Source organism: Dipodomys spectabilis, unplaced genomic scaffold (genome assembly GCF_019054845.1).
Source record: "Dipodomys spectabilis isolate Male_0828 unplaced genomic scaffold, ASM1905484v1 ptg000241l, whole genome shotgun sequence".
NCBI lineage: Eukaryota > Metazoa > Chordata > Mammalia > Rodentia > Heteromyidae > Dipodomys > Dipodomys spectabilis.
Window position 1 is genome coordinate 2,366,386 of NW_024870918.1, and position 12,145 is coordinate 2,378,530.

The following is a 12,145-nucleotide window of genomic DNA, read 5'->3' on the forward strand; positions in this document are numbered from 1 at the left end:
TCTTAAAGAAGACTAGGAGGGAAAAGGTTAATAAATCCTTTCCTAGTAGATTAAAGGCCACAAAATGCAACTGTTTCAAGTACTAAAATAAAATGTGTGCTTGTCTTACCTTTTCTCAGTGTTATTCTGATTAAAATTGTTTGCTTTCCGTGAGTTTGTCTATATTCGCACTCAAAAATGGTTCTCCTCCTTCTGTTCCTTCTGTGTGTCTTTCTGTCTCTGTTTTTCTCTATCTCAATGTCTTTCTCTGCTTGTATCTCTGTCTCTCTCCCACTCTGTCAAGTTTTTGGTATGTAGATCATTTCTCTACCAAATGTGACTTAATATTTTGTTTCAATGCTCAAAGCAAAGCAGGAAAACAGAGCGTGTTGACAAACTGCAGAGGAACAGCTTGGCCTTCACAGAACTACCTATGTACTTTGTGCTATTTTTGGCCAAAGCAGATGTGGCCTTGATAGACTGTGGAGAAAATTATCTCTCAGGTAAGTGAATAAAATTAGGACCGAAATAATATAAATCCTGCCATTTGCAAATAGACTCTGAGCTGGGAGCAAAGAAGAAGGCCTGCACTTGGAATCTAACAGTATATTGCCCTGGATGTTTACTCCAGGAAGATCAGCAATCCACCATTTGGCTTCAGGTCAGTTTCTATGACTTAAAATATGTATTAATCAACAACAAAAAACAGGATAATAACACATCACATGTCATCATTTTATTTGGGGCTGTCCTATCATTTTGACAGGAATACTTTAGAGAAGTTCTGTGGGTTTTTTGGTTGTTGTTTTTTGTTTTTGTATGAGCTTGAACTCAGGGCCTGGCCACTGTCTCTGAGCTCTTTTGCTCAGGGCCACAGCTCCACCAGTTTGAGCCACAGCTCCACTTCCAGATTGATATTTAATGGGATGTAAGAGTCTCATGGACTTTCTGGGCCCAGCTAGCTTTGAATCATGATCTCAGTTTCCTAAGTAACTAGGATAATAGGCATGGTACAACAGTGCCCGCCCAGCTTTGTGGGTTTTGTTTGTTTGTTTGTTTGTTTGTTGTTTTTTTAATACTCTCTTCCATTCATCTTATCTCAGACAAACATTTCTTCAATTTCCTTTCACACTGTGTCTGTATACATATTTACAATATGCTAACTTGTCTTAACACTTGCTATAAAGGCAAATATACTTTTCATATTACTTTGTGACCTGCCCTTTTTGAATTGCACATTAGACTTCAGCAATTTAGTTTTGGATTCATTCAATGAAACTACTTTGTGGAATAATTTATCAAGAACAGGTCATCATATATTTATTTCCTTTCTAGTTAGAAGCACAAGTCACTTCATATATTTTTTATTGTAAAGATACTATACCACAGCTTACTTCGAATTTTTCAGTATTCATAAACAATGCTGCAGAGTATTCTTGTATATTTTTTTGCCTAACATACCAAAACTTATATATAAATCTTTCTCAAAATAATACCTTAGTTTTCTATTTAATTATAATCCAGTTTAGTCTAGCCTATTTCATCCTCTCCCATCCCCCCCCCCCAAATACTAATTGCAACTTTCTAAAATGAGTCATTGCACAGATTGTTCTGGAACGCATGTCTGAATGTAGAATAAGTGGCTCATAGGTTGTGCCCATTCTATTCGAACTGATGAGTCTGTATTTCTGCAATTGCTCAGTTTACCTTATTAAAGCATTTAAATTGATGGTTGAACTTATTCTCATTCTATGTATTTGTAGAATGTGGATCTCCAGAATATTTAGTGTGCCTTTATGTAGCTGAAAATAGGCAAGCTGTTTTAAACTATCTGGGCTTCTGTTTTCCATTTGTCACAAGAAGATATATACAGAGAGAGAGAGAGAGACAGAGAAGGAGAGGGAAGGAGAAAGGAGAGGGTGGGCAAGGAAGGGAGAGGGAGGGAGAAGAAAGGAGAAGGAGGGAGAGTGGGGTGAGGGGAGGGGAGGAAGGAGAGCAAGCAAACGAGAGAGAAAGAGACACAGAGAGATTATTACATCCTTTATAAATGTATTCCTCTGCAGCCCAGGGTCATGGGAAAAGCCTTAGGTTCTGCCACAGTGTATGGGAGTTGGGGAAGGGAGGAGGGACAGGGAAAGGGTAGTTGGGCCTTTCACCCAAGAAAGCCATCTTAACGTTGTGCCATTAAGTGTTCATGAGATTTAATGGGGAAAAAAAAATGTTTGTGCGTCTTGACGACGTTCATAACCTATGGGTTTGGATGGTTTCCAGGCTCTTTTTCAGATCTAAACTTGAATGGAAATAACTTTTGAGTCTCTTCACTACTTGAAATTCCACCCATGGTTACAGAAAGTGATGGGCATATGATGTGGGAAGGTGGCTCAGTGGTAGAGCGCTTGCCTTGCATGCCTGAGGCCCTGGGTTCGATTCCTCAGCACCACATAAGCAAAAAAAGAAAAAAGCCGAAAGTGGCACTGTGGCTCAAGTGGTAGAGCGCTAGCCTTGAGCTGAAGAGCTGAGGGACAGAACCCAGGCCCAGAGTTCAGGCCCCACGACCGACCAAAGAAAAAGTAAGAAAGTGATGGGCACAGGGGACATGCAGCTAAGGGACTGGTGCTGGAGATGGCCTCCCAGGGCGACCTTGGTGTGGCAGAAGCTGACTTGGTAGGACACTCTGAGAGTCCTGGGAAGCAGTGAGTGAGGAGGACTCTTAGGCTAGAGCTGAGACACTTCATGGTGGCCATTTCTCTTCCAGCATAGGCACTCTTCATCTTTCTGACTAAGGGCCTAATGGAAACTTCTTCAGGAATGTATTTCTACCCAGCACACTTATACATGCTCATGATAAAGTGCCTTTGCTCAGTAGGGCACTTGGTTAAGACAAAAAAAAAACTCACAGAAATTTATTATTATTATTATTACTAGAAGTGGTGATTGAACTTAGGGCCGGGGCATTGTCTCTGAGCTTTTGTGCTAAAGGCTAGTGTTCTACCACTTGATCCATAGCTCTACTTCTGGCTTGTTGTTGTTGTTGGTTCGTTGTAGATAAGAGTCTCAAGTTGACTTTGAACTGCGATCCCATGATCGTAGCCTTCTAAGTAGCCAGGATTAGAGGCCTGAGCCACCAGTGCCTGGCAGAAATGAAATTTTCTGATCAATATTCAACTCCTTGTGTTTTATTTTTGCTCCTCCAAGTACAGTAAGAGCATAAAAAACTTGGCTAGTAACTTGGTAGCAAAGTGAATTAGAGGTGGGCATGGGTTAATTTGTGTGTGTGTGTGTGTGTGTGTGTGTGTGTGTGAGTGCTGGGGCTTGAACTACTTGAAATTAGAGCCTTATGATCATGCTCAGTTTTTCCCTTCCCAACTGCTATTCTACCAGGTAAGCCACATCACCAGTCTAGCTTTGTGTTGATCAAATGGAGATGAAGGATCTTGGTCTTTTCTCCCTGCTGCCTTAGAACTACTGAGATGCTCTAGGTTTCAGCCTCCTGAGTGCATAGAATTACAGGCATGAGCCGCCAGCACCTGGCTGTGTTAGTGAATTGATATAGAAGCCTAGCTCGTTCTGCAATTCCCTTCGCTTCTCCAGCTCCCTGGGGTCTGGATCACTGACTCCTCTCAGGTTTTAGTCCTTCCCTTCAATTTGTCCTGCTTGTATTTCATTTCCCTTAATCAAGGTTTCTATCACGTCACTTCCATACTCGAAACCCTCAAGGGATCTTTATTTCCCAACCACATCAAATCTAAACTCAGCTGCCTGCTTTCAAAGCTTCTCCTAATCTATTCTTTCCTTACATCTCCCACTTTGTTTCCCTTGCCAGATACCATTCTGGTGCCTGTGGTTTGGAGATAATGAAATTTTTGCACACCAAATAAAATAAAATCAAATCGAAATCATTTTTTTTTCCTTAGGCACATTTCATTCCAATTCCTTTAAACAAAAGCACATACCAGCATCAACAATTATTGCTTCCTTTCTCTACAGCCATGTGAAGGAGAATGTGTGACCGCCAAGGGCTCAGGAGAGGAAAATAGTTTATATCCCATTCTTCCTCAATAGTCAGGGAGAAGATGAGGCTTGGAGAAAGTTGGCTGTCTGGATCCATTTGGAAAATGCTCTGCCATCTTGGTAAGTCAGGAGAAGTCAAAGGACATAGAAACAAGTACGAAAGATATTCAATCTAAAATTTGCACTGAGTGGTTCTAACTTTTGCCCAGAGAAAATTTTGCAGCTTGAAAATCCAGCAATGTTATGTATTGAAGGGGATCATTTCAGATCTGTGAAGGTAGTTTGTTTTCAAATTATGTTTATTGTACTGTGTATGTGTTTACCTTGGGTTCCATTTTTAAAAAAGTAAGGAATCTCATCATTTCTTCTGCTGAGTAATTACATGATTTGAGGCATTTTTCTTTATCCATTAAATTAAGGTGTTAATAGTACTTAGTGTGCCAAACTATGTATGTGGCAAACATGCATTTATTTCAACCGTGTAGACGCCTAAGATAGAATATTAGGTGTTATTATTGAGCATACGCTCAATATGAGCATACAGTCTTTGCTATTGATTTGAGCAGTTGCTAAAGTTCTGCCTTTTCTCTAAATAACTCTAAACCAGTTCAATTCAGTAAATACTGAATGAGGACTCACATCTTGACTTTCTCCTCATTAGCTTGAAGAACCTTTATCTCTTTATTTTGCCTGATTGCTCTGAGTAGACGTTTCTGTATTATGTTGGATAAAAGTTCCAAATGCCCATTCTTGTCTTGATCCAGAGTTTAGTACTAAAGCTTTTGAGCTTTTCCCCATTCAGTTGGGGTCTTGTTATGAATATAGACTTTCTTGTGTTGAGATACATTCCTCCTATAAGTAATTTGTTCAGAGTTTCTAACCATGAAGGGATATTGAATTTAATCAAATGCTTTTTCTGTATCAAATGAGATGATCTATGATTCTTTTTTATCTTTTGTAATACTGATGTGGTGCACCACGTTTATTGATTTGCTTATGTTGACACATTGCATCCTGCAATGAATTCTGCTTGATTGCAGTGAATAACGCTTTGGATTTGCTATTGGTCTTAGTTTACTAGCACCTTGATAAAGAGCTTTGCAGCTATATTTACCAAAAATATTAATCAGTTGCTTTTCTTTTTGTTCTCTGTATCTTTGGTTTTAGTATCAGAGTACTGCTGGTCTCATAGAATGAGTTTAGAAGAATTTTTTCCTCACACACACACACACACACACACACACACACACACACACACACACACACATACATACTATATGTGTATATATATATCATACAACAATTGATTTTTTGAAAAAAAGAGCTCTTAGCTAAACCAATATATATATATATATATATATACACACACATATATATATATAATATAGTACATATATATGTATATATGTGTATATACATGTATATATATGTATATACACACACACACACACATACACACACACACACACACACACACACACACACACATATATATATACATAACCAGATATAGAACCAGGTCCTGGAGCTTGAACTCAGGTCCTGTGCACTGTCCCTGAGCTTCTTTGCTCAAGACTAGCATTCTTCCTCTTGAGATACAGCTCCGCTTCTGGCTTTTTGGTGGTTAATAGGAGATAAAAGTCTCATGGGCTTTCTGCCTAGGCTGGCTTCACGCAGATCTCAGCTTCCTGAGTAGCTAGGATTCCAGGTGTGAGTCACCAGTGTTCAGCTTCCTCTTCAACTTTTAAGAATAAATTTTAAAAGATGATAGTAGTTTTCCAAATAAGATTCAGCTGTGGAACCATCTGGTCCTGGGCTTTTCTGGGTGATTCTTTACTATTGAATGAATCTCATAAGTCATTATTGAACATTCAGGTTTTGTGTTTCTTCATGATTCATTCTAGACAAGATGTTTATGTCCCAGAATTTGTCCATTTTTTTTTTTAGTTATCAAATTTCTCGGTATATAGGGTTTCTTTTTTATCATAGGGTTTCTTTTTTATCTTTTATATTTCTGTGATGTCAATTGAATTTGCTTTTTGTCTCTGATTTTGAATCTTTTCTCTTACTTTTTGTTATTTGGTCTAGCTTAGAGTACATTACTTCAAACAAATCAATTATTATTCAGTATTGGTTTTAGTCTTTTTTTATTAATTTCTTCTTTAATCTTTATTATCTCTTACCTTCTACTAATTTTTTGTTTCATTCGTTCTTATTTTTCTAGTTTTTTAAAGTGCAATAATGGATTGTTCATATCTTTCTACTTTTACAATGTAACTATAAATTTGCATTTCAGTAATTCTTTTGGTATATCAGATAGATTTTGCTATGTTGTATTTTCATTTTCACTTGCTTCACAAAGAGTTTTTTTTTTAATTCTCTCTCAATTTTTTGTTTCATTGCTTGTTTTCCAGATTATGTTGTTTTATTCTAGTTTCTTGTTTTTGTGTTATTGATTTCTTGCTTTATTATGTTGTAGAAAATATACTTATGGCTTTTAATAATTGGTTGCAATCTGTATGTTGAACAGATATCTGCACGTCAATGTTTATTGACCAGTCACACTAACCAAGAAATAGCAACAACTTAGCTTTCTGTCAAACAATGAATGGGTAATGAAAATGTGGAATGCGTACAGCTACAAAAGGGTGAAATCCTTTTATTCGTCACAACATAGATAGGCTTGGACATAATGGTAAGATAGATAAGGCAGGCACAGAAAGACAAATATAGGATTTTAAAGGAGAATCTGAAAAAGAAAAAAATATATCTTATAGAAGTTGGGAAGTGACTGCCAGGGTGCAGGAGAGATTTAAGGGGAAAAAAGAGATGGGAAAATGTTGGTCAATGAGCAGCAAGATATACGTAGGATAAATAAATTCTGTGTTCTGTTGCAGAGTAGAATGCCTATAGATCATGATGCTGTGCTGTATATTTCAAAATAACTAGAAGTTGGGCACTGGTGGCTCACACCTATAATCCTGGCTACTCAAGAGGCTGAGATCTGAGGATGGGGGTTCAAAGCCAGCACAGGCAGGAAAGTCTGTGAGACTCTTTGTTTTTGCATACAGCAACATAATTTATTATATAGTCTTGGAGACTGACCTTATTAACATCTTCTTGAATTTTTTTTATTTTATTTTGTTGTAAAGGTGCTGTACAGAGGGATTAGTTATATGAGTAAGGTAATGAGTACATTTCTTATTTACTCACTCCTTTGTTTTTCTCCCACTTTCCCTCTCCCCTCATCTGTCCCCTGCAAAAGTTGTTCAGTTCATTTCCAACCTAGTGTCTTGTGAGTATCGCTGTTGCATTGGTTCACCTTTGTCCTTTGTCTCACAGTTTTGTTATTCTCTCTTTCTTTCCCAAATTAGATAAACATATATGCAAGACACAGGGGACCAGAATCAAAAACAGTGACTACCAGGGATAAACCAAAGGGAAAGAGAAAAAAACCCAACAACTTGATATTATAGTATATTGATGACAACATGGTCAACAACAACAACAAAAATACCCCTCTTGTTTCTATAACTTGGAGTTCATTTCAATTAGCATCATTTTACATGGTCATATGTACACATCCATTGAGCTACTGTGATCCTCTACTAGGACTTTCCTAGACATATAGTAATTATTACAAATGAGGGAAACCATGGAGCCTAAGTTTCTTTGGGTCTGGCTTACATCGCTTAATATGATTGAGACTCTTATCCTACCAAAAATACTGGATGTGGCTTTGTGGCTCAGGTGGTAGAGTACTAGCCTTGAGCAAAAAGATATTGAGGGACAGTCCCTGAGTTCAAGCCCCAGGACTGGCGCTCTCTCTCTCTCTCTCTCTCTCTCTCTCTCTCTCTCTCTCTCTCTCTCTCTCTCTCACACACACACACACACACACACACACACACTAGCTAGAAGAAATGTTTTTTGAATGTTTGTAACCACAAACTGGTAATCTATTTGAGAATATAAATATGTTTTCTCTGGTTTGGATAGTAACTGATGAGTACATCTGTTGAAATGCAGCATGATACTCCAGAAACATGTGCAATGATTTGACAATACTTGGATTTGAACTCTAGCCCCCACTTTTGCTAGATACTCTTCCCACTGAGTCGTATATCCAGCCCTGACTTTTGCTTGATATTTTTAGGACAGGGTCTGGATTTCCACCAGGCACATCTGGGTATACACCAGTGCTATCCACCTATTAGACTTCTTGGTAGCTAGGATGCCAGGTGTGTGTCACTGTGTCCACGATCCTCTTCATTGAGAAGAATGCTTTCTTCCTGGGACTGTGATCCCCAGTGTCTCAACCTAGTAGGTTGAGTTCCAGATGTGAGTCACTGGCACCTGGCAACGATTTTCTATGTCAAAAAAGAAATCAACTGGGCACTGGTGGCTCACACCTATAATCCTAGCTGCTCAGAAGGCTGAGATCTGAGGATCTGGGTAGGAAAGTTGATGACACTCTTATCTCCAATAAATGCCATATGATAATCCTTCCCTTCTGTAGAGTGTGTATTTGTATGTTATGACTTTTGCCATCTTATTTCCTCTCAGATGAGACAGAGAGCCAACTGTGTTTAACAAGGGCCACAGCAGAACGAAATCTTGCGAGGAAGCTAAGGTTCCCAATCACTTTTTACTTTATTTAAATAGTCAGTATTTTATTTGGACTTTCACAGTCCTCTGTGAAGCCTCTGGGATCATAATGCATGTGTTTGCTCCCCACATGTACAATCCTCGGGGTTTTATACCTTAGCTTAGCTGAAGGTGTTGTATATAGCAGGGGAAGCTGCTACAGTGAAGCAGGGCAGATCCTGTGGAAAAGCAGAAATTTCCAGAGATGGGGTTATACTCTTGAATTCTGATGGAAGTGGGGCATTTTCCAGAGTGTGAGGTAGAATTTGAGGCTCTCCAAGCACAGATAATGGGCCAAGAAACACTCCACCATTCTTGAAGCCCACCCATATCTTGCCCCAGACAGAAAATCTATCCAGTGGCTCTTCTGACTTGGTCAGCAGGAGAGTCAGTGGGGCTCTTACTCTCTTTCACTTCAGTGAAAGTCTCTCGTGGGCAGTTATACTCACATCTACATGCTAGGTGTGTTATGTAGTGCCTTAATAGGTCAGGTTGATTATAGAGAAGTCTCCCTACCCAGCTTGGTAGCTTGTGTTCCTTCTTTTAGTCTTGGATTGGAAAGTCAAGACATACCACTCCCCATCCCTCACCTTCGAGGTCCAGGAATGTAGATCCCTAATGAGCTCCTTTAGTGAATGTCTCTCATGAGCAATGGAACTGGGTGTGCCCCTCCGTTGCATGACTCTGGATAGAGAGACACAACCCTGGTCAGTTTCTGTTTTTATCCAGTGTCCTGGGCTGTGATGGCTGGCCTCTGTGCAAATATTTTGTTTACAGCATGACTCACATAGTGGCTCTTGCCAGAGAAGAGGAAAAAAATAAAGGAAAAGATTAGCATCATTTTATACTGTCATATGTACACAGCTTTTGAGCTATTGTGATCCTCTACTAGGACTATCCTAGATATATACTAATTATTACAAATCAAGGGAAACCATGTTTCTTTGGGTCTGGCTTACTTCACTTAATGTGATTTTTTTCCCCCAAGTCTTTCCATTTCCTTACAAACAAGGCAATGTCATTTTTTTGATGGAAGCAGAAAATTCCACTGTGTATAGATGCCACATTTTCTTGATCCATTCATCTACTGAAGGGCATCTGGGTTGGTTTCATATCTTAGCTATGGTAAATAATGCTGTAAAGAACATGGTTGTGCTGGTAGCTTTAGTGTGGCTTTGTTTATGTTCGTTTGGTGTTTTCTTTTTAACTTTATTTTTATATACTATGTGGATTCTTTCTTTTTTTCTTTTGTTTCCCCCCCCCCCCACTTTGGTTTATCCCCTGATGTCACTGTTTTTTTATCTTTGTGCCCTGTGTCTTGTATATAGATTTATCTGATTTAGGATAGGGAAGGAGAATAACAAAATGGTGAGAAAAAGGACCAAGGGTAAACCAATGCAACAGCGATACTCACAAGACACTTTGTTGGAAATGAACTTTACAACTTGGGGTGGAGGGAGTCAGGGGGAAGAGAAAGTAGGAGAAAAAATGAAGGAGGGGGTAATAATGTTCAACAAGAAATGTATTCATTACCTTACTTATGTAACGGTAACTCCTCTATACCACCATTACAATAAAATTAAATTTTAAAATTAAAAAAGGAAAAGAAAACTGCTCTGAGATGGTGGAAGGAAGGAACAGAACATGTCCTACTTCTGCTATGAGGTAGTCTGGGGCTGTGTCAGATCAAGGTTTTTTCCTTTGTGTGTGTGTGTGTGTGTGTGTGTGTGTGTGTGTGTGTGTGTGTGCCAGTCCTGTGGCTTGAATTCAGGACCTGGGTACTTACTGTCCCTGAGTTCCTCAAGGCTGTCACTCTAGCACTTGAGTGTGAGTCACAGCTTCATTTCTAGCTGTTGTAGTGCTTCATTGGAGTTAAAAGTCTCATAAACTTTGCTGCTTCAACTGGCTTCCAGCAGTGATCCATAGATCTCAGCTTTCTGAGTAGCTAGAATTGAAGGCCTGAGCCACCAGTACTTCACTTTTTCTTGTTTGTTTTTATGGGTTTTTTTGTTTGTTTTAGGGACTTAAGTTCACATTATTTTCTCTAACCTCTCTCCAACTATACTTTCACTGGCATATTCCCCCAGTTTACTAACTTGCCTGTTTTTTGGTTTTGTTTCTGAAACCATGTTCTTGCTGTTTAAGTTCTGTCTAATGGAGACACTGAAAAATGGTGTCAGCAACCAACTATCTTCCCTAAGGTTGCCAGTGTAGTTTTCTATATACAGTAGGAGCTTTGGGAACTGGCTTGTTAGAGCTTTGGACTCTCATTGCTGTAGGGTATGTACATGGAAGGCTCCTGTTGGCCCAGAAGTATTAACAATACTTATTGATGGAGTCTACTTTTGTAACAAAAATGACTGCCTAGAAATGAAAGGAGGAGAGTTTTTGTCCTACATGAGATTTTGATACATGAATTGATTTTCTAACACAACCAAGCTTTGAAATGGCAAGAGATTTTCATAGACGTGATTCTAATTTCACTTTCTCTGATTTCTATAGGTGGAAGGTGAAGCTTTATCGCAACTTTCCTGCCTATTTTCAATTCTTTTGACCCTGACAATGCCTGAAGAATGGCAGCTGCATTTTCAGTAGTGGAAATGATTGATAGGACTCCGAAGCAATGAATCACAGAGTAGCTACTCTGTCAGTGGTGAGGTCTGACTTTTGCAAAAACCCCACTCATATTTATAAAACTAATGAGCTTTTTTTTTCATACAAACAGACAAAAGATTTGTTATACTTCTTGGAATTTCAGAAATGAAAAGGATATTCAACCAAATACTGTTCATTTTTGCTAGGTACCAGTGGCTCACTGGTATGAGGCTCATTGGCTCTATAATCCTAGCTGAAATGGGAGAATCATGGTTCAAAGCCAGACAGGGCAGGGAAGTCCATGAGAGTCTTAGCTTCAATTAATCACTAAAACAGCATGAGGTAAAGCTGTCACTCAAGTGGTAGAGCACTAGCCCTTAGCAAAAGAGCTTAGGGACAACACCCAGGCCCTGAGTTCAAGCCCCAGGACTGGCACCAAAAGAGAGATGCGGGGGAGGATTACTAATCTGTTTCATTTCCTTTGTTTCCTCTCCATCTTACCAGACTAGCCCGACAGAATTACTTGGAACCTACAAAAATAAATTAACTGAGAAGATCAACCTGCTTTGAAAGGACACTGGTATTTTAAGCAGAGATGGAATTTGGGGAAATGCCATTTGGACATCTATCGTCTTATAAATCATAGTTGTCAGTGAGCTGAAACTCAGAGCATGTCATAACATTAAACAATACCTATTGTTTTACTCTTGAGGACTCTCTTTGTCTTCCCACCAGATTATTACTGCACTTTCTTGGCTCTTTGGGGCCTAAAGGGTATAAGGTGCTTTTATTTTCTGTGAAGTCCGTTAATCTTGGAGTGACAATTTTGCAGCTATAATCTTCATGACAGACTTTAAAGCCTGGATTTTGCTCCTGGTTAGATTTCATGCCACTTAACTTCTTCTCTCTCACTCAC

General features: G+C 39.0%; 1 long non-coding RNA gene across 1 annotated transcript; it reads left to right on the plus strand.

Annotated features, from left to right (window-relative positions):
- The first annotated feature begins 355 nt into the window (after positions 1–355).
- Positions 356–11,824, plus strand: LOC122124700. Its single transcript, XR_006150611.1, has 3 exons — positions 356–640; positions 3,967–4,110; positions 11,734–11,824. It is a non-coding gene; the product is annotated as an uncharacterized LOC122124700 (long non-coding RNA).
- Positions 11,825–12,145: the final 321 nt, after the last annotated feature.